This window comes from Dasypus novemcinctus, chromosome X, assembly GCF_030445035.2.
Source record: "Dasypus novemcinctus isolate mDasNov1 chromosome X, mDasNov1.1.hap2, whole genome shotgun sequence".
Taxonomy (NCBI): domain Eukaryota; kingdom Metazoa; phylum Chordata; class Mammalia; order Cingulata; family Dasypodidae; genus Dasypus; species Dasypus novemcinctus.
The window spans coordinates 189,325,052-189,349,600 of record NC_080704.1 but is presented as its reverse complement, the minus strand read 5'-3'; positions in this window follow the sequence as shown (position 1 = coordinate 189,349,600).

Below are 24,549 nucleotides of genomic sequence, written 5' to 3'. Positions count from 1 at the left end.
ATGGAAGTGATTGTATCATTGATGTGGAGTCAGTAGCCATGGGAGTTTCTGAGGGCAGGGAGAGGGAAGAAGAGGTGGAATGTGGGGGCATTTTCAGGACTTGGAGTTGTCCTGAATGATACTGCAGGGTCAGATGTAGGACATCATATTTTCTGCCTTAACCCACTGCATGGACTGGGGGTGAGTATAACCTACAATGAAACTATAATCCATGCATTTTAGCAGTGCTCCAAAATGTACTCATCAAATGCAATGAATGTGCCACACTGATGAAACAGGTTCTTGATGTGGGAGGATTGCATGTGGTGGGGAGTGGGGTTATGGGAACCTCATATTTTTTAATATAACATTTGTGTGTTCTATGTATCTTTAAAAAAAAAGACAATTAAAGTGGCTGTGACTCAATGGATTAGGCTCCTGTCTACCATATGGGAGGCCCTGAGTTGATGTCCAGGGGGTCTCCTTGTGAAGGCAAGCTGGCCTGTGCCCCGCATGGAGAGCTGATGGCTCACACCCTGTGTGGAGAGCTGATGACCCCTGCCCCATGCAGAGAGCTGGCACAGCAAGATGACACAACAAAAAAGGGAGACAAGCAGACACAGAGGAATGCACAGCAAATGGGACACAGGAAGCAGACAGCAAAACAAGCTGCAAGGGGATGAAATAAATAAATAATAAATCATTCAAAATACAGGCAATAAAAAATATCTTCAAAAAAATAAAGTATATTGGAAGGGAAGAACCTGCTTTTGCTCAGGGTCAACCACACAATAGACACAACTGATTGAAAGAATTTTAAAGATATCACAGAACAGTTGGAAAAGTTACTATATTAGTCCACATACTTCTACCAACTACAAGTTACCTTAACAATGCATGTCCACTTTCAGATTTAGTGTACTGGATCTGCAAAATATTCACAACAAAAATAAATTTTCATCAGCTTTTTATCTCTAGTCTCAATAAGACAGACCCTTGTATACTAAGATCAAATGATAGCATTCCTAGTTATAAATCTATAAACAATATCACTTTGACTGTATTTACATTGCTCTGCCTGGCAACATATTTTTTAAAAATGTTCTAAGACTTATTTTATTTATTTCTCTCCAAACCCCATTATTTTTCACTTGCTATCTGCTCTGTGTGTTCTTCTATGTCTGCTTGTTTTCTCTTTAGGTGGCACCAGGCTGATCCTGGGACCTTCAAGAGTGGGAGAGAGGTGCTCAATCGCTTGTGCAACCTCAGCTCCCTAGTCTGCTGCATCTCTTATTGTCTCTCCTCTGTATTACTTTCTGTTGTATCATCTTGCTGTGCTATCTCTCTGCATGGGCCAGCTCTCCTGCACAGACCAGCACTCTGCATGGACCATCACTCTGTGTGGACCAGCACTCCACACAGGCCATCTCACCATGATGGCCAGCTTGCCTTTCAACAGACAGCCCTGGGAATCAAATCATGGACCTCCTATATGGTAGACTTGAGCCACATCCATTTCCCCAGTCAATATTTTTATTTTGGAAATGTTATCAGATATTTGACTGGGTTGTAAAGTACCTTAATAGTTGATTAAATGTGTCTGGGCAATGGGCATTTGGTCACCTCACAGTCCCTAGGAAGTTATAATAAATCTGAGACTTCTCACCGGACTACTCCCCTCAGTCTACAGTCTCAAGGGAAAGAGGATTTACCCAGGGAGTTAATGATTCTGCATTTGGTTCTTTGGGAAGATTGCTGCTACCTTAGCTTGGGGTTAACACAAATGAAAACAGAATTAGATATCTATTAATCACAATAGGAGAAATTACTGAATCTATTGCTGGAGCAATAGCTGCACAGCAAGTCATTAGATTTATTAGCTAAACTTGTTACTTATGAGCTGAACAAGGAGGCATTTTTGTCATTACCAACATCAGCTGTTGTATTTGTGTACACACTTTGGTGGAAGTTAAGGCACAATTGCATGAAATAATTAAATGCACTGCATGATTTAAACCAGCTAAGTCCTTCCTCAAGACTCTGATTTAATTACTTTGATTTCATTTGGGCCCAATCATGGGAACTGGGCTTAGGCATGTACTATGGAGTGGGCATTTGGGCCTTTTATCACTTATAGTACTCATTATTATCTCTCTGGTGAATTTTTTCAAGAGTTTTAAGTGTGTGTCCCCAACCACTTGTGACCCGGTAAATGATTTATGTCTGGGATGACCCCTAAAAAGTATGATCATGGAAAAACTGAGATCATGACCATCTATGAGCACAACATGAAAACAACCATAAATACTACCCCAAGACCTTAGGCATTAAATGAAAATGGGTTGAACTCCTTAAATTTTTATCACAACTCTCAATCACTGAGAGCCAGATCAAACTGGGGTAAATTGTTAAATAAATTAAGTAAGTCCTTGATGGAGACCTTTATGCTAAGCCCTACATCCGCAAAGTGAAGCTTAACTTAGTTCCTATCTCTTGTAAGTGCCCTTTTCCCCAGAACCTGAAACATAACAACCTGCTGTAACTTGCCAGTTTCTTTCCTCGATTCTTTCTCCAGGAATCTTGATCTATTCTCTTTTTTTCTGTGTAGAATTTTGTCCCCAGCTTCTATGATTTGTTTAAAGTCTCTTCCACACCCAGTGCCCCATTTTCCTTACACTTTTCATTTCTGGAATTCTCCAGTCCAGCAGCAGTTCAGTTTAACCCTCCCTCCCTCTCCGTTTTTCTCTCTGAGTTTTTTTGGCCTAAAGTTTGTTCCCTGCTAGGTTATCCTGCCTCAGAGAGTCAGACAGGGTCATTGCAGAAAAGTGGGACCCCCAGAAAAGTCCATTCTGCATTTAGGGAATTCAACCAACAGAAATTGGATGTAGTGAGTGCACCACTCGGCCACAGTCATTCTGCTGCAATTTTACTCCCCAATCCCTCCAAATGAGGGCCCTTTTGTTTTCAGCACTGGGTCTCTGTACCTGGAGACACATGGGGTTCCAAATCACTGCTGTTAGTTCCTCTAAAATCTGTTTCCCCAGTGAGAAAGATCCAGGCTGCTTGCTGACTCTGGAGAACCCAGAAGTTTTGCACAGGACCCACTGAGAGGGAAGCGAAGAGGACCAATATCTCCTGGATGGAAGTCTCCTTCCTGATATTTCTCTTTCTTCGATTTGGCATTTGTGGATCCCTTCTCCAGTCTCTACCATCCTCCAGAGTATCTACGGAGGTTTTTTCAGGGTATGGCTTCTGTTGCTGGCTGATGACGTCACCCTTCCACCATAGATTTTTTTCTTTTTTCAAGAGGTACCAGAGATTGAATTCAAGACCTCTTACATAGAAAGTAGTCACTCAACCACTGAGGTAGATCCACTCTCCAATGAGAGTTGGTTTATTTCATTTTTTGTTTTGTTTTTCGAAGGTACCAGGGATTGAACCCAGGGCCTCATACATGGGAAGCAGGAAATCAACTTCTAGAGCTACATCCACTCCCTCATTGATTTTTTCTAACTATCTCAATTTCAAAAAATAATATACAAAAGGCAGCTTAACAAATTATGAAAGCATTAATCTAAAAATTTCTGTCCAGTCACATTTACCATATTTAATCTTGAAAACAAACTCAATTATTTCTCCAGTGTTCAGAAAGATACATAAATGAGCAGAGATTGATTAAATGATATGACCTATGTTTCCTTCATAATGAAGAAAATGAAGAAAAAATGTTTAATTATATTCATATCTCATAAAACTAAACTCATTTTTTTTACCTTTAGCATTGATATAGTACCTTCTTTGCCTTTCTTACAAAAATATTACAGTATTATTGGTAATTATAGTCTATATTAGTTGTCTTTTCCTTATTCATCACCAAATTCTTAACATCTTGTAGTTGAAGAGCATACTTGTATTTATATTATTAAACACAATCCTCATCTACCACTAAAATCACTATTATACAGGCAATGTACTATCCGATAGCTATCTTTCAATTAACTTTAAGCTCCCTAGACTACATCTTTCAACTACAATCCCAAGTTATAAGTAAGCAGTGTGTGTAATAGTAATTATAATGTGTTTTCACCTCTATCCATTGCAAAATATTTACAATTGACCTTATTAAACATTTTACATACATTCCATATCATGTCCCCTTTCTTAGCCAACATTCTATCTCCTACTAACCTGTAATCTGTAATGTAATTCCATAAGCTTAATAATAGTATTTAGTATATATCAGGGAGAACATACAATATTCATCCTTTTGTCTCTGTCTTATTTCACTCAACATAATACCCTCAAGATTAATCTTCATTATCACATGCATCCTCATTTCATTTCTTCTTACATATGAATAGTATTATTTGTAAGTTTATACCACATTTTGTTTATCCACTCATTGTTTGATGGGCATTTAAGTTGTTTCCATCTTTTAGCAATTGTGGGTAATGCCTCTATGAACATTGATGTGCAAATATCTGCTAGCATCCTTTCTTTCAGTCATTCTTTATATATGTTCCTAGTAGTAGGATTGCTGGATCACAGAACAGTTCTATATTTAGCATCCTGGGGGACCACCAAATCAACCTCCACAGAGGCAACACCATTTACATTCCCACCAACAGTGAAGGAGTGTTTTATTCTCCACATCCTCTCAAACAACCATAGTTTTCTGTTTTTTTTTAAAATAATTGCCATTCTGTATGGCATGAAACATTATCACATTGTAGTTTTGATCTGCATTTCCCCCATGGCTAGGGATGCTGAGCAACTTTTCATGTACTATTTTGGTGATTTGTATTTCTCTTTGGAAAAATGTCTATTGAATTCTTTTGCCCATTTTTAAATTAGATTGTTTTTTTTGTCATTGAGTTATGTGATCTCTTTATGAAACATGGAAATAAAACCCTTATTGGTTTTTCTCCCATTGAATATGATGCCTTTTTACCCTCTTAAAAATTGTTTGAAACACAAAAATGTTTAATTTTGAGGAAGTCTTAAGACCTATTTATCTGTTTTTTTCTTTCATTGCTTGTGCTTTGGGTGTCAGGCCAAGAAACCACCACTTACCACAAGATCTAAAAGTTGTTTCCCTGTATTTTCTTCCAGGAGTTTTATGGTTCTAATTTTTACATTTAGGTCCTTGACCTATTTTGAGTTAATTTTTGTATGAAGTGTAAGATAGGGATCCTTCTCTTTCTTTGAGATATGGATATCCAATTTTCCCAGCACCATTTGTTGACTAGGCTGTTCTGATTTAGCTGTGTTTGTTTCACAGCCTTATCAAAAATCACTTGACCGTAGATATGAGGGTCTATTATGGAACTCTTGATTTGATCCCATCAATCTATCTTTATACCAGTACATGTTGGAGGGTTTTTTTGCCACTTCAGGTAAATAATATGCTTTAGAGTTGGGAATGAGAGCCCTTCAACCTCATTCTTCTAATTTAAGGTAGTTTTGGCTATTCAGGGGCCCATGTCCTTCCAGATAAATTTGATAATTGGTGTTCCCAATTTTTAAAAAAGGCTGTTTGAACTTGTATCAGCATTGTATTAAATCTATTGTTCTCTTTTGGTAAAATTGACATCTTAGTGATATTTAGTCTTCCAACACATGAACATGGAAAGTTCTTCAATTTATTGAACTCTTCCTTGGTTTCTTTTTAAAATGTTTTATAGTTCTTTGAATAAAGGCCCTTTATGTCCTTGGTTGGTTATTCCAAAATGTTTGATTCTTTTAGTCACTCTTGTAAATTGAATTTTTTCCCCTACCTTTCTCCTCAGTTTGCTTTTTAGCAGTTTATAGAAACTTTATTGACTTTTTGCATATTAATCTTTTATTCTGCCACTTTCTGAAAATGTCTATTAGTTCTAATAATTTTGTTGTGGATTTTTCAGGATATTCTAAGATAGGATCATATCATCAGAGGAAAGAGTGAATGTTTTACTTCTTCCTTTCCTATTTGGGTGCCTTTTATATGTTTTACTTGCATAATTGCTCTAGTTAGAACATCTAGCACAATACTGAATAATAGCAGAAATAGTGAACATCCTTGCCAGCTTTAAGCAAGAGCCAGACAAAATAGTCCTAATCAAGTAAGAGCTCCCCACACACACACACGGCCACCTACCACCACCATAAATAAAAACCCACACCTCCTCTCTCCTCTAACCCAACACATGGATAAGTTCAAAACCATGGTTAGAATGTTAAAAGAGGAGGAATAGAAGAACAAAGAAGGAAACTAGAGAAGAACCCCAGCCAACTTCCCACACTTTTCTTCCACTGCAGGCTTCTTGCTTGCTATAGACTTGAGCTAAAGAAGTCTCAAACTTAACTCAAATTCATAGTTTGATTACTACATGAAATTGGGCATTTTGGTGTTGAATTGAGATACTGAATCCTTGTATTGATTTAAAGTGGTGATATGACTTTTATTACCTAAGAATTACCAGAAAAAAAGTCATAGTATTAGAAATTTGATCAAGAATCAAAGAAGGAACAAGCCCATCAAGCCAATTTAATGACACAGTGAAGAGACAAAAGGAAAGTCACCTTGTGATCACACCCCACATTGTTAAATGGGATGGTCACACATCATACTGTGTCTAGCAGAAATTCTCCCACATGTATGATATTTGAATGGCAATCCAGATTTCTAGAAATATGGATTTCCTGCCTTGAATATATTCTGTGGACCATTTCATTGGCAATTTTAGAAGAGAACCCTGTGCTTGCTCCACCATCCTGCCTAGGATCACTCAACCCTAAATCTCAAATGTGATCTTTAAATTTAGAAAGTGGTGTGCAAAGTTACAACTTAGGTTCTTCTAGACATTTTTGTGACTTCCTGAAACATTTCTTGAAATTCCTTTAGAAAAGCATCAGTGCAGAGCAGCATTAGTTGCTCTGATGGATAAACTCCTAATTCTCTGTGGTTTACATTCACACAGCAGTCCCTGGTTTTCCATTTGTGGGTGCACTCTCCTCCAGGTCCTTGGTTTTCTCTCCAGTCAGCTGGGAGATGGGGAAGAGAATGGGAAGGGTTGCTGTGGGCCAGGCCTGGAATGGCATATGGCACTTCTGCCCACATACCTTTATCTAGAATCCAACAATATGGCCACATATGGCTGCAAGGGAAGCTGGGACATGCAATCTAGCTGCGTGACTAGGAAGAGCAAATGGGTTTGGTGAATATTTAACAAGTTTCCATTGCAAAAATTATACTGAGGTTTTAGTAACTGGCAGTTGTAATACCTATTTAGAGACACAAATTAGTATTCACAGAATACCCAGAAACATTAAGACACAGTTCTATTAGCCACTTTCTAAATAATGTAGAAGTGTGACAAGTGCACACTTCAGCTAAATGTCTAGTGGCCAGCTATTACAATTAATATGTGGGCAAAGCTAATGGTCCCTATTCATAATGAGCTTCTGAAATACCAGAGTCAATCTGAAATTGTAGTCATAATATTTAAAATTATCTTACTGAAACATTTAATCATGGTTTAATTTTACATTTCAATGAATTAACTGTAGGGAAGTGGATGGGGCTCAAGCAGTTGAGCACCTACTTCTCACATGGAAGGTCCCAAGTTCAGTTCCCAGTGCCTCCTAAAAACAAAAAATTAATAAGTAAACAAACATAAAAAACAACACAGGGGAGCCAGTGTGGCTCAGTGGTTGAGCGCCACCTTCCTATTTATGAAGTCTTGGATTCAATCCCCAGCCCTGGTGCCTAAAAAAAAAAAAAAATGTAAAGTTCAACAGTATAAAAATTTCCCAGCATGTCAGCTGAAATTGACATATATATATATATATTTGAAATTGAAATAAAGCTTATTACTATGAAATAAATATTTGATTTAAAAAAAGAAAGAAAAAAAGAGATGTTCTTAGCTCTTTCCAAAAGTACTGGCAAGCAGATGTACCTCAAGTGGTTGAGCACCTGCTTCCCATGTACAAGGTCCTGGGTTCAATCCCCCAGTACCTCCTAAAATTAAAAAAAAAAATTCTCATGCAATATTAAATATACATTCATAGTTCAACTGGCCAATAGAGTTTAAATGAATACAGATTTTAAGAAGATTTTCAGTCTAACCTACATCTAATGACTGTCCAGATATTGAAAAGAATAATCATATGACTGGTGTCAATGCCTTGATTGAATATGATGATAACCTATGCTGTTATAAAATAATTCATCTAGCACAAGGTCAGGGATGGCCAAAAGAACAATGAAGTGAGCGCTTCCTGTGACTTCCTAAAGGCGAAGGCTAAAGCCATGTGATGAATTTTGAAAAAGTATCTCGGTCAAAGCCATATCATGGTTTATCCTTAAAATACCTATTAAATATATATTATCTTTTCCATGCCTTCTAATAAGACATCTGCATAGAACAGGAATATCCATCAGCTGGCATTTGCCCTGTATATCTTTCTCACTTTCTATTTTCAGTTTTTTGGGTCACTGAAACCTCCTAGTCCTAGCCAGTCCCATCTTTTAGGAACTGGATCCAAATTACCACAACCTGGGCATCTGCTTGGTATCTGATCTAGTCTGTTGGGCTGCTGAAAGCAATACACCAGAAATGGGTTGGCTTTTACAATGGGGATTTATTAGCTTACAAGCTGACAGCCCTGAGGCTATGAAATGTCCAAATCAAGGCATCATCAAGCTGATACCTTCTTCCTGAAGAACAGTTGCCAGTAATCCTGGACTCCTCTGTTGCATGGCAAGGCACATGGTGGCATCTACTGGTCTCTTCCTTCTCTTTCAGATTTCCTTGCTTTCAGCTTCTTGCTTTCATGGCTTTCTCTTTTCATTCTCTTATAAAGGACTCCAGTAAGAGGATTAAGATTCATCCTGAATGAAGTGGGTCACATATTAAGATCCTAATCACCAAAAGATCCTACTTACAATGGATCCACATCCACAGGAATGGATTAACTTTAAGAACATAATTTTCCAGAGTTATGTGCAGCTTCAAACCATCACACGGTCCTACATGGAGTTAGCGCAGCTCCACTTTCCCCTCCAGGATTCTCACTGTTGAGCTCTGCTCAGAGAATGGACTTGTGAAAACAGATTACCTGAAACATGTCTATCCTTCTGAACATGACCTTTTACAGCCCAGTTTTCCTTATAAAGGAAGACTCTGAGCTCCTGATTATTTCCACTGCTATTGTTTATAACTTATCTCCTGCCCCAAACTGCTGTCATTACCATTCAGCCATCCCTCTGTTGGGGAAGGCAGCACTACTCAACTCACTGAATCATTTGGCCATGGTAGACATTTTCTTCTCTCATATATTTGCCTGGGGAACAAGAATAAACTATCTAATTGAGGAGTTCTTAACCAGAGGCCCACGGACCCCCAAGGGTTCCGTGGAAAGATTTCGGGGGGGGGGGGCGGGGATCTGTGAGCTTGAATTGAAAATTCAAAAAACCATTGTTCTTGTGGTGATATGCTGGTGTGGGTGTGGTATATTTATTATGTAATACACAGTATAGTGTGGACTTAGTAAGGGGTCCGTGGTTTTCACCTGACTGGCAAGGGGGTCTGTGGAATAGAAAAGGTTAAGAACCCCTGATCTAAGGTTTCCCCTACTAAAAGGGAGATTTATTTGTTCAAAAGTCTTGTGTATAAAATAAAGATGCTCCAAGTAGATACACTTAGTTAAAAAAAATTTATTGATACGTATTAATCAAGTATAGAATCAATCTGGTGCACTTACTTTTATCAAAATATCAGGCTGGTGATATTGAACATGCTTCATTCACATGTTCTGCAGTAGCTATACCATTATTTTGCTAAAGGTTTCCATTTTTACATGTGTCTGATATGGGAGGCTTGTTTCATATAAGAGAGTGGCCACTGGAATCAGCTTAACTTCATAAAGCTGAGGCTTTACCTCTTATGATCTCCTTTATGCAAGCCTCTCTGGTGCCTCAGCCGTCCCTTCTATCGAGCAGGACTGACTAGCCCAAGCCCTAACTTCCCTATTGGTCTGGGAAGCAATGAAACAATATATGGGCAGCACTCAGTAAAGCATCAGCCATCATTCTCCACCTCTCTTTCTGCCTATCCCTTCCCCTGCCCCCTTTTTCTTCTCTTCAGAAACTCAGAAACCTGGGGTGACCCTGATCTCTCACTGGAGACACAACTCATTGGATTTATTTCTAATTAGGGAAGTGTGGGCAGCTGCGGGCCTCCGGGAGGGTCGACGCGATGGCCGGGTGAGCTCTCTGGAGGGGGGCTGCCCCACGGTTAAAGGAGAGGAGGGGAGTTGACATGAAGCCGTTGGGCCCTCGCTCTCTCCGCTCAGGCACGGGGGACGCGCGGTGCAAGCAAAAACACCACGGAGACGAGGTCTAGGCACAAGTCTGATTTATTGTAGAAGGGGACATGGTTTTATAGGGTCTAGGGATACGTAAAGGGACTTGATTGGTGCCGGCGGGTGCTGTTGCTTGCGTAGACGGTTACTGGACAGTAGGCGGTTACTGGACAGTAGGCGGTTACTGGACAGTAGGCGGCTAAGGGGTTAAGAGCAAGGGAGGGGAAAGGGAAAGTGTGGGCTGTCTAGATAACGGCTAGGCGGAAGACGGAAAAGGAGAGAAGGAGGGGCAGCTCCGGCTGCCAATACTGGGCGGGAAGGAGACGGGAACAGGGAAGTTGTAAGTTTACAGAAAAATCAAGCAGAAAACACAGAGTTGCCACATACCCACCATCATTCATTGATTTCTCCCTCCTTAAGAGGGACAGAGCTTCGATCTGGAACAGACTAGCATATTCCCTTTGGGCTTCATCAGCCAATTCTGATTAGTACAACCTGCACATTTCTCCCCTGGTTGGGCCTCAGTAGTGATATCCTGAAAACCTAAAAGCTTGGCTTTGGCTGGAGGGCTCTACAGCACAGCATTTTGATTCTTTTCTTGTTTCACCACTGGGTGGTGATCTTTCCCAGTGAACGGTCAAATGCTTCCCCCTTCTTCTCAATTGGATGAACCTGCATAACCTCTGACTCAGACTTGTCTATCCAGGTTAAGTAATCCTACCCTGCTGTTTTCCTGGACTAAGCATATAATCTGGTGCTTTTATCTGAAGCCTTTGCTGGTGTGGATAGGGGTGGTGCCAGAGGTGTTTTTGCATAGCAGAGGCTGCTGTGGAACAGGTATTGTCTGCGTTTTCTGTCTTGCTAGGCTGCCCCCTTCAGGGTTTTCTGATTAGAGCAGGGGTTCTTAACCTTTTTTGTTCCACGGACCCCTTTGAGAGCCAGGTGAAAACTACTGACCCCTTTTCAGAATGTAGCAGCAGATAGTTTTATGACACTCAACTAGTGTCAGGTCTAACAACTACCATTATTTCCAAGTATGAATGAGCATAAGTCATCCTTTAAGCTATGCAACAACTGGAATGTGATATGAAATGAATACTACTGTAATTTATTGCATGCATTCAAAAGTGGAGGAAATGCTAATTTCAATTAGAGATCAGCAAAAGTAAAGATTAGATGTTTTTGTTTTTTTTTCAATTCAGTTCACAGACCCCCTGAAATCTTTCCATTAATCCCTTGGGGGTCTGTGGACCCCTGGTTAAGAATTACTCAGGGAGCAGATGTGGCCCAAGCAGTTGGGTGCCCACCTCCCACACAGGAAGTACTGGGTTTGGTTCTCAGTGCCTCCTATAGAAGATGAGCATACACAATGAGCAGAGACAAAGAGCACAGACAAGGGGGCCATCCCAGGGGCAGGGGGTTTGAAGGAGCAGACATTTTACCAGGAGTGGGACACATTTTTTGTCTGTGCCTGATGGTGTTTCTAGGTTGCCAGCTTCTGGGATACATGAGACAAACTCTTCACCATAATTCATCACCGTGTTAGTCCTTGGGTCCTGAGGTCCCTAGCTAGTCTGTCTTCTCTCCACCTTTCAGATTCTTATATACAATGTCCAGGGGTTTTATTTTATTTTATTTTATTTTTAAAAAGATTTATTTATTTATTTCTCCCTTTTTTCCCCCTCCCCCCCACCCCAGTTGTCTGTTCTCTGTGTCTATTTGCTGCATGTTCTTCTTTGTCCACTTCTGTCATTGTAGAATTTGAGAGAGGTTCAATTACTTGCATATAGAGAGGCCAGGATTCAGGAATGATTTTGAGAAGGAAAAATGGTTTATTGACTGCCAGCTGGACTCGGGAGCTTTCTGTTTCAATCCCAAGCCCCAAACAAGACTTTCAAGTTTCTTTTATACAGAGAAGAAAGGTTAAATGGTCCCTTTGTTTCAGTTCTCAATAGGCTTGAATTAGCGTATATGTCTTCTACATCTTAGGTAAGCTTTTAGCATGGACTTCATACATTCTAAATAAGCTTTTAGCATATTTGGTTTGCATTTCCCCTAAATACTTAAAGTTTATAGACCTTGCATTGTTAAACTGTTTCCTGGGACTGGAGTTGTTGCCATTGTCACCAAGGGCAGGACTGCAGCCTCTTACCGTTTCACACCCACAAGTCAGACAGCTTAGGTTATCTCTGAAGAGACAAAGAGACTCCCACCCATAGCCCACATCACTGTTGTTGTCAGTGGCATGAGAATCTGTGGTTTTTTTTATTGTGGAATCTTGTTGTGTCAGCTCTCCATGTGTGTGGCGCCATTCCTGGGCAGGCTGAACTTTCTTTCATGCTGGGTGGCTCTCTTTATAGGGTGCACTACTTGCGCATGGGGCTCCCCTGCACAGGGACACACCTGCATGGCAGGGCACTCCTTGCACTCATCAGCACTGCACATGGGCCAGCTCCACAGGGGTCAAGGAGGCTCAGGATTTGAACCGCAGACCTCCCATGTGGTAGACGGACACCCTAACCACTGGGCCAAGTCTGCTTCCCTCCAGGGGTTTTATTTGCACTTAGTGAGGGGAAAATGGAAAAAATATATTTGCTCCACTTTTCCAGGAGTGGAAGATTCAGTTGTTTATTTAGAAAGGGCTTGCTGGGTGGAATGTGGTTTTGGCGGGAAGCAAAGAGGGTTGCCGGGGACTGACTAATTAGGAGGTCATTGCAATAGTCCACATAAAATGATAAGGACACTGGACATGGATGAGTACTGAGTCAGAGCTGAGTGGGCCTGAGTGAAATTTCAGGTTAAAAAGAGGCAGGAAAAAGCAATTAAAGTAAGTCACAATGTGCTTGATAGATGCTTGCAACTGGCATTCAATGTGGTTAATTGTAGAACAGAACTACTTCAAGTCCAACTTCTTTTGTCTGGTACAAGTGCAGATTTGCAATTTTTCAAGGATGAAACAGGCACATACTTTTTTAACTAGTGGGTCTCTGTAATTTGTGGGAAATAGAGAACTACAGGCCTGTGGGTATCATAATATAATATAAAAACAACAGAGAAAGCAAAATGTAGGTACCATACCAATGCTAAGTGTCAGTAATAAGGAGGTATAAGGGGTAGGGGATTTCTCTTTTTGTGGTAATGAAAATGTTCTAAAACCAATTGTGGTGATGAATGCACAACTATGTGATTATATATATTGAGAGCTATTTGGATGAATTACACTTTGAATGAATTGTGTGGTATGTGAATATATCTCAATAAAACTGCTTTTAAAAAAGCAAAATGTCATAAAAAATTATAATTTATGTGTGGCTTGAGTAAAGGAAACACAATTCATGAATTGAGACTTTAAATATTTAATTCCTGCAGGTGAAATGGTTTATTACATTTTTTCCTTAGAAAAATCTTGCTTTGATGACACCTTTCCATTTTTAAAACTTTTTAAAATCACATAATCACCCTTACTCTCTAAGTGTGTAAGTTAGGATGTGTTCAGTTATGAGTAACAGAAATCTTGATGGACAGTGGTTCAAGGACACATATTTTACTTGATAAAAAAGCCCAACAACATGCAGTTCCTGGGTTAGTGCAGAAGCTTAATGACATCACCTGGGACCTGGAACTCTCCATCCTCTGCCATTCTCAGTAGGTTGGCTTTTGTTTTCCAGTGTGTTTCCTAATGGCCACAGGATGGTTTTCATCAGTGCAAACATCACAGCCTCTCCTGGCCAGTTGAAGGACAAAAAGGGAGGGAAAAAAGGACTTACTTCTCTTATCCTTCTTTCTCAACATAGTGAAAACTCTTTCTCAGTGAGATTATTAGCAAGGAAGAGGAGGAACTTGGCTGGCTGGTGGGCTGGCTCTCAGCAGGGTCTGCCACAAGGAAGGCTGGAAGACTGTGACAATGCTTAGTCATACTGGCACACTGAATCCTTTTCAGAAAACTCCTGTTATTTTCATTAAATGGGTGCCATAGGAGGACAATTACAGGGATCAGATAGTGTCGGAGTTGACGGACCCAAGGGTATCGGGAATGAAAGACAAAGAAAGATTGGGTTCAGGGGATCTGCAAGCATTGAAGCCTCAAGCTCATCAGACAAGTTTATTAATCTCTGGGGCTTCTTTATATACCCCAAGCAATTGTGAGAACCAGCAACTACTCTAGCTAATTATTCCCATTACCTCATTCTAAATAACACAGTGCACAGTGGATAAGATAGTTACCAAAGCTCATAATGTTCTATTATATTATTGAGACAAATATACTCATTAATCTTGTTGCCCAGGTTACTTGAAATATCAAGTCTGGGTTCTGCTAGAATGTTATGTTTCCCAGAGAGATTAGCCACCTGCACGTATATCTCTAGGGACAGCATGACCCAGTGGTCAGAAAGTAACTTGCTTCCATGGAAACAACATGCCTTTGTTTCCCACATTTCCCCCTTTTTGTTTTAGTCAGTGTGGCTGTGCCTGTCTTAGGTTGCCCTCCTCTGAGAGTCTTACCCATCATTGACTACCAATCAAGCGCTCTGACCATGGGGAACTATATTAGGTTTTTTGCAAGTACCAAATTATTAGCTTGTCCCATCGCATCAACATGGTGCAGTCTTCGGCATACTTCTCGTCCCAGGCAAGCGACAACAATGAGCAACAAGATTAATACACAAAATCCTATTCCTAATGCTGATGAAAAATGTTGAGATTTCCACCAATCTACTGGATTAAACTTATTAAAATGAGAAATTAAATCATTAAAGATATCCTTATCTTCAGCTACATAAATCTGATTATGAGACATTTCTAATATTTTTCTGTAATTCTTCTATTTCTAATGACATATTACCTTTATGACCTATCAAACGATTTTTAATCTTTTCCCAAACATAGAATTATTATAAGCAAGTGGAGTAATACAAATTTACTTTCATTTCAATCACAGTTCAATCCCCTTAAGTTTAAATTATACAATTAATCTCCAATATGCAAAACAGCTGATTCTAAATTATTAACTCTACTGTTTAATTCTCCATCAATATGTTCTTGACTATGCCATAAGTCACTAGCATTCTTATGCCATTCATGCACGTATTGTTGAGTCTGCACCATGTTATGCAAGGCCATGGTAGCTGTAGTGGCAGCTGCAATGACACCAATCTGTCCTAATATGCCAGCTATTATCAGTCCCACAAATCTCTTCGAGCGCTTCAGGATTTCTTGAGCCATATGGAACAGCAGTTGACTCTCAGGTGACAATTGCCAAATTAGGTTCAGTAGCACTAGGATCCACACTCCCCACCGCCTTCAAGCCATTGTAATGAAATCTCCATTCTGTAAAATATTCTCAAACAAGTATGCAAGGCCCCACTTTTATAAAACAGAGCATTCTTGGTTATAGTTAATTTTCCAACCACAAACACATAAGAATCTCTTACACATGCCTGAAGATGATGAATTTGATTTAAATGCAGATATTGACCCTTCTTACTATTATTCCCAATCCATTCTATAGTAGGAGCTATTCCTAGAAAAACTTTCCACAGATTCTTCTGCTTGTGTATAGATGTAATATTACACCATGGAGAAGGGATCCATTTCCCTTTATATTTCAAAACACTATTATTTTTAGTAAAAATTATTTTTTGTTGTCTTTTACTATTTAGACCATGCTAAATAAATCTGTCGTTATATTCAATGGGACTCCCCATAGGGGCACTTTCCCACACTATTCCATAGGAATCATTAAAAACAACAGATCATCTTCCTATATGGCACTCTTGCCATCCTTCTTTATCCCTACTGTCTTTTTGTGGACAATCATAAGTAGGATTTTTGGTCATGATTAAATTGTAAGAGGGAAACAAAGTCACAATAAACTGAGTATTATTATTTTTGAAGATAATTATGGCCCAATTTTTAACATACATACAGGAAGGATGGTTACCAATGCAAAAGGGTCGATAATCAAATGGTAATATGAGATTATCGATTCTTTGTCCTTCCTCATAGGGTTTAATTGGCAATTGATCATCAATTGGTCCAGGGAATATATGGGTTGTATTCAGATATATATGAAAGAAAGGATCTTTCCAGGTTAACAGTCTAAGTAATGGGGGGTTAGGTATATAGGCCCAATAAGTGTAATTACTGGCAGCTTCTTCATTACTTATGATCACCATCATCAGAAGTTGTAGAAGAACCCATCTCTTCATTCTGGGGTTTAATCCTCTTTGTAGGTAACTAAATTTGTTCTCCATTTTCTGAAATGATAAGAGCATAGCCTCACCCCCGTACTTTAATCCTGCCTTTTTTCCATTCATTGCTTAAAATATCTTTCCAGAATATTGGTTGATCTTCATTTCCTGTGTCCACTGTAGATGTGTGACATTTTCCAAAGTGACATTCCACAGGTGTCGATGAATTATAAACATTAAGAAAATTTAAAGTAAATAAAGCTTTTGCCAATTGATCTTTTGGTGTCATAATACCACCATCTCCCTCTTTTTGTTTTAAAAGCATAGTTTTTAGGGTATGATGGCTACATTCAACTATGGCTTGACCTGTAGGATTATAAGGAATGCTGGTAACACGTTCAATACCATATTTTAAACAGAAAGATTCAAAGGATTTACTAATGTAAGAAGGTGTATTATCAGTTTTAATTTTCAGAGGGCATCTCATTACAGCAAAAGCAGACCAGAGGTGTGAGCGAACATGATGAAACCATTCCCCACTTTGAGCAGTAGCCCACCTAAAATAAGTGTCAATATAAACATGAACATATTGTAGTTTACCAAAGGATGGTATGTGAGTAATATCCATCTGCCATAATTGATTAGGAGTCAGGCCTCTGGGATTAGTTCCAGCCTGAAAAGGCACCACTGTTAGTGGTCCACAAGTAGGACAAGTGCGAATAATTTCTTGCACCTGTAGTCTTGTTAACTTTTGATATTTATTTTGCAGGTCTTTAGCATTAATGTGAGTTAAAGCATGATAATCATGAGCACTTTGTAAACACCCTACTAATAAATCAGCTCGAGCATTATTTGCTGTCATAGGACCAGGCAAAGAGGTATGAGAGTGTATATGAATAATGTAAATAGGATGCTGCCTTAACCTAATGAGATGTTGCAAGTCAGCAAAAAGTTGAGATAACTCATCAGTAGCAAAGATATGAGCTGTTTCAATATGCTTGACAGTAAGACATACATATTCAGAGTCAGAGACAATGTTCAAGGGCTCTCAAAACATTTATAAAACTTTAATGATGGCTGAAAGCTCTCTGCATTGAGCAGATGAATAAGGAGTTTGCCAAACCTGTTCTTTTTGAGAAATAACTTATGCTGCTTTTTTATTACTATTACTATCAGTAAATATTGTACAAGATGGTTGGGCTATGCACACAGCCCTGAAAAGCACTGCAAAAGTTTATTGTTGAGTTTTTTACAGATAGAGGAATGCAGCTGGTTTGATTTGTCTAAGAAGACACTAAAGAAAGTCTTTGCAAGTTTTAAAGCAAAGTGATAGCAATACAGCTGGACATTAACTTTTTGCAACATACTAGAGTGTTTGGGATTGCTGCATACTACAGTGTTGTTACTTTAATCTATGATAAGAGGTTGTTTCTGTGACACACACTCTTTTATAATAATTAAAACCATAATTAACCACATTGTACTTTTCTTTAATATTATGCTGAAATATTGGTAACTTTATACATTCTTAAGCATTTATAGAAAACCTTTTATTCATACAACTTTAATTAACAGAGGGTTAAAGGAAAGAATAAACTTGTTAATTTTATAACACTTTAAAACACCTTCTATTCAACTTATAACATATTAAATGAATTCAACTATTACTTTAATTTTTCTTTCAAGGTAAAAGAACAAATCTTTTATAACTAGTTTGGAATAAAAGTCTACTTTTCAGGATTTGATTTTGAGAAAGCAGTTTTGAACATGATGTTCCTTTAAAAGAGATAAAACTTTTCCTTCTTGGAACACCGAGGAAATGATGAGGTTAAAGCACAAGAAGCTATTTTGATAAAACAGACTTTCTTTCTATACTGATTATTGAGGATAAAAACTTTTACCAAAACAGATTAATGATTTGAGAGGCTATGAGAAAGAACAACATTTTAACTTTGCATTAGTATACTACTTGATATTAAAGTCTTTAAAATTTTATAGATAGACCCATCAAATCCTATTCAACTTTAACCATAAAAATTCCTTTTCCACGAACCTTCTGCACTTTCAGTATTCACTCAGGTTTTGTTCCATATTTTACTCTTTCTTAATAACCAATCATTTTATCTTAGGACAAAATAATTTCCTGTTTCCTTAATAATAAAAACACATTTCATATAGCCCACATACGAAGTTATCAAGCAAACTTCTTATAACATAATACCGTCAACACTAAACAAGCTTGTTAAAATAATGAACTTTTCTTTACTTTAAATACATAGTAGCATGCAATACCAGAAACAGTTTCCTAGAAGCAAATTGTCAAGGGAGGCTGGCTGCACCCAAGCTTTTCTGTTATAAAATTACCTTTTATTATTATTATTAATAATTCAGGTTTGTTTAATAATGACCTTTTGGAATTAGCCACTTAAACACTTTAATTTAAACAATGCTTCATAAGACTTTTTATAATTATTATAACCATATAATTATATTATATTTTTTTAAGATAATTAAAAAAAATAATTATATTATTTTAAGACAAATTTTACCTTTACAGAACACATTTCTTTACTTAAAGTTACCACAATACTTTCTACAACTTGCCACATGCATTTAAGTTCCAAGAGTTTATGAAAATTAGCCATCCTACTTTAGGACAAAACACACTTTTTTGCAAAAATGTATTAAATTTCAGTTAGCATTCTCACAAACTTTTAACCTTTTTAATATTCATTTAAGTTTTACATCCTTCATATTATCCTATGAAGAAAAATAAGCTATTCATTTTAATCTAGGCAAGAACATCCTTTTATAAAAGGACTTATAGTAATTTTGTTAATCAAGACTTATGATTTTTATCATTGTAGAGATCTTATTAACATTTAAACTTAAGTATTAATATAAGCGTTTATTTAATTTTTGGCCATTTGAATAGAGCTCTTTTATAAATTTTTATTAATTTATATTACCATCCAGAGGTATTAAAATATACACTGACATTGAATGAACAAACTAACACAGAACAATCACAACACAGTAACAGAAACATACACTTTATAATTAACTCATAATTCTTACTTTCTTGGTATAACTGTTTTTAAATTCCCCATTATATCATATTTTAAATTTTACCTTTTAAGATTTCTTCTGGAATCCATGTTGCCTGTAACATGCAAACTTGTGCTTGGAAACATTTTTATTAGTTAGCAGCAATCGGTTAAGATAATTTGAGCAGCATAAATGTGTTAAACTCTAATTTAGCAGTTTAGACACTGTTAACACACATTTTTGGATTACTACTCTGTAAGACTATACTGAGACTTGACGGTCAGGAGTAAACTATTGATTTAAAACTGAAAATGCCTTTTTAAATCTTGATAAAAATTTTGTACTAATTTTATTATCTTGGTTAACTAGGCCCAATCAGAATTAGCATGGAAACAAAACAGAACACCAATGTTGCCACGTTTTTCTCTTTTTCCAGTGGCTTAACTCTATTAACCCCCACTAGCCCACAGCCACATTGTCATGTAGACAGCAGGGGGGTTGCAGAGTTGCTGCCAGAACAGTTTCCTTATCTTAGTTAACACTTTAACAGAGAGTTTTCTTACAAGCCTGATTTTACTAACAAGGACTTTATTTAGTATTTTTGCCCATTTTAAATCTTTCAATAGTTTAAAAGGTATTGGCTCAGGATGAAACTCGACACCCCCCTTACAGATTCTTTGTATCTGGTGGTATCACATGTAATGTTACAGGGAAAGCAGATAATAATTGTTTAACATAAGGCAAAGCATCGGCAATATCTGAAAACATTTCTAATTTAGGCTTAGTAACAGAAGGCAATTCAGTAGGTGCAGAGGGTTGTACTGGCTACACAGAAGATACTTCATTAGGACACTTCACTGAGCTTTTATTGATGAAAGGGTTAATATCAGGATGAGGGAAAAAACGTGATGGTTCCCCCTTTGCCTCAAGCTCCTGTTTTTGTTCCAATTTACTTTCTTTCATTTCAAATTTACTTATGGGCTTAGAAAATATAGCAATTTCATCTTTCTCTCCTTCTTTAGACTGTAAAGGATCTAAGGTGGCAGCAATTTGCTGGCACAAAGCCCACACAGATAAAGGAATGGACTCCCCTCTTTGATATACTCTTCGTAAAGCTTTCATTACACATTTCCACTGTTTCCAATTTAAAACATTACGCCCCTGAGGCTGAAACCAGTAACAATATTTCTGAACTAAAGCAAAAAGCTCAAGTAAATCTGCTGTTTTTATTGTGATGCCAACCGTATGTAAAAGCATTTTTAAAACTTATGAATATTCTTCCAAGCATCCTGGCTGATTACCCATACCCTGATGCTAGCGGAAACAATATTAAAATATATTTATACACGGCAATGCCAAACCCGGGTTACTGCTGATTGATGCTCTTACCTTAAAGAAGGCTTTTCTGTTTCGCATTTCCGATACTGTCGTGGAAGGATCTCTGGTGAAGTTATTGTCTCAGGCCCCACATTGGGTGCCACTTATCGGAGTCGACGGACCTGAGGGTATCAGGAATGAAAGACAAAGAAAGATTGGGTCCAGGGGATCTGCAAGCTTTGAAGCCTCAAGCTCATCAGACAAGTTTATTAATCTCCGGGGCTTCTTTATATACCCCAAGCAATTGTGAGAACCAGCAACCATTCTAGCTAATTATTCCCATTACCTCATTCTAAATAACACAGTGCACAGTGGATAAGATAGTTACCAAAGCTCATAATGTTCTATTATATTATTGAAACAAATATACTCATTAATCTTGTTGCCCAGGTTACTTGAAATATCAAGTCTGGGTTCTGCTGGAATGTTATGTTTCCCAGAGAGATTAGCCACCTGCACGTATATCTCTAGGGACAGCATGACCCAGTGGTCAGAAAGTAACTTGCTTCCATGGAAACAACATGCCTTTGTTTCCCACAAGATAGGGAAATTTTCTTCAAAGATTTCCTTTATTTTTCCTAAGGAAGGAATTTCCAAGGATCTGGATAAGTCTGTTTCCAAGAACAAATGACCCTGAGATATCCACACCTGTTATCTCTGCTGACTAATGGATATTCCCTGCCTCTAACAGCAGCTCCAGATATTTAGAGTCCCTAGGTAGGCATAATTTGGGAGATTAAAATCTCCTTTGTAGACCCTGTACTTTGCACAATGTGGCAGGTATCTAGTAAATGCTTCTTGGGTATATGATGAATATTTTAATTTAAAACAAAACAAAGTCTGGAAAATTCAGCATTATATTCAAGGAGGTGGGTACAATGAAATAGGATATTTAAAATTATAAGTATGTGAAAATTATGATAGAAATCTAACCAAACTATTTTAAAAAATGTTTTAGCATGCCAGTGCTAGTGGAGTTCTTTGTGGTTTTTAAAGAAAATGAACATTAAATATCATTAGCTTCAATTGTGATTAAAATATCTAGATGTTAGTTAAATCTGAAGATCACACACAGTGGGTTGGCATGTGAGTGGGGGACAGTTTGAAAGTAAAAAAGGAAATGCTGCTCACAGTAAAATTCTGTAACAAAATCAGTTGAAAACCCTGACGTTAGAAGAATAGTTGTCAAGAAATTTTGTACAGATAGAAAGTCCCCTATCTGTAAAACCACAAATCTCTGTGCTTGACACATATTAAGCTAAATAAATAATGATGTCTCCTAAGCTAATTGCTAAAGAGGAATTGGAGTTAACATGGTAAAGAAGAGCAGGAAGAACATTCCAGACAGAAAGGATAGAGTGAGCGAAGGGAAACAGAATGTGTGCAGGGACATCATCATACCAGTTCTGAACATCTCCAGGCTCCCTGAACTTCCTGGATGCCACAAGACTAAGGCCAGACTCACTACAAATGTCTTTTTCTTTTTACCTCTGGTTTCCCTCTTCTAGATATTAGGTGATTCCTAAATCAAAGTAGTAGAGGGAAGTGGATGCCTGCCTACCAGTTGGATGCCTGCCTACCACATGGGAGGTCCTGGGTTTGGATTCCAGCGCCTCCTCAAGAAGATGAGCAGATGCCGCCTCCCATTAAAACAAGCAGATGCCAGAAGCCAGAAGCCAGCAGAAGCTGCAGCCCCTGTGGAACAGATGTGCCTCAGGCCGTCAGGCACTCGTCTCCCATGTGGGAGGTGCCGGGTTCAGTTCCTGGTGCCTCCTGGAGAAGGTGATCAAACAATGAACAGAGAGATGAGAGAACCATCTGTGGGGGAGGGAGGTAAACAAAAATAAATTTAAAAATAAAATACAATAAATCTTTAAGAAAAAAAAAGTAGGAGTGTATGTTATAGGATAAAAAGCCGGTTTATGGGAAATAAGTGGCCAATTTATTTGACATCAATCTAAGTCAATCCCACATGGTATTTAAAACAGTAATTTATAAGTGACTTTGCCATACACTGATATCTTATTTGGAATGGTAGCTTGAAGCTGGTTGGACACTGATACTGAGGACTGTGCTAATTCTAACTTGGGTGCTCAATAATATTTGTTGCTTATAGTTTCATAAAGTTTTTTTTGAATAATGAAATTTTCTAGAATTATTTTAGGTTTTCACTAGTACTGTTCCTCTTTCCTTTATTTTTTTTGTAAACTGGAGGTATATGTTATCAGGTTGTTCCCTATTACTGATGCCAAATTTGATCACTTGGTTCAGTTGGTGACCACCAGATGGTGGCACTATAAAGATATACATATCATTGCAATTAGATATGTAAGCTGTGAGGTGATACTTTGGCACGACATGAAATTTCTATTTCCCAGTAATCTTTTACCTAAAGGTGTTTCTTTTTTTTTTTGTTTTCTGTTTTTTAGGAGGTACCTGGGATTGAACCGGGGACCTCATACATGGGAGGCAGGTGCTCAACCACAGAGCTACATCTGCTCCCTGTATATTGGTTTTGACTATTCTATATCTTATTGACATTCCCTCATTAGCCTAGGGAATTCCTTAGCATTCTGGCACAATGAAATACCTCAGACTCATCTTGGACTTTCTTTGTCCCCAAACTAGGATCAGTCAATTCTCCAAGGAACTCTGGATATCTTTTAGTAGGAAATGGAAATTTGAAACCAAAACCTAGGTGTTAGATGTGCTCATTGGTACTGAAGTGTGACAAACTATCCTGGTTTGCCTGGGCCTTTTCCAGTTTCAGGAGTGAAAATCCAGCATCCTGACCAAATTGGGACAGTTAGTCACCTTACTGCTTCTAGGCCCTTGAAGTCCACAGGACTAGGAAATATATATATATAAAATCATAATATTCAAGTTGATATTTCCAATATAAACTTAATATACAGGGTTTTTCTGATCTTTATTTTGTACTTGATCTCATTTTCTCTTCTGCTTAGAATATTTCTACATAATAACTTTAAAAAGACTTATCCTATGATGTACAGTTTTAAAACCACAGTAACATGTTACCATTTTTTATAAACCATTGAGTGCAGGTGAAGATTCCTTTCCAGTTTTTTTCATCTTTAGAGTATAGCCAACCGAAGATATATTGTGAGAGTACTGCGTTTAAAAGCCCTGGGGAGTAATTATTTTCTCCCTGTACCACAGATATTACCAATTTGAAGGAGAGTTAGATTCATTCGTTTAAATTTTCTTTCAACTTTGGGGTTTATTTTCCTTTTTTTATTTACTTATTGGCTATGTAAAACTTTAAAAGCTCAAAGTCAGAGAAGTTGTCCTCTTAATTCTGTTATAGACCAGCGATATTGAGCAGACTCAGACTTTGAATAAAGTTCCAAATGAGATCTTTATTAGCCACGCTGGGACTGCCTCATCCTACGCAGAGGAGAGAGCAGCCCCTAAGGGAAGAGGTGCTTTTATAGCTTTTCCGGAGGGGGGCGTTACTAGCAAGCAAGCAGGCACAGAAGCGGAGCACTGCGGTTAACTGAAGACAGCCTGTTTTTTTTTTCTTTTTTAAAAGCCCTTTCTTGTGAGCAGCCCCACGTTATTTATTGGCACTCTTCTTGGGAGCAAT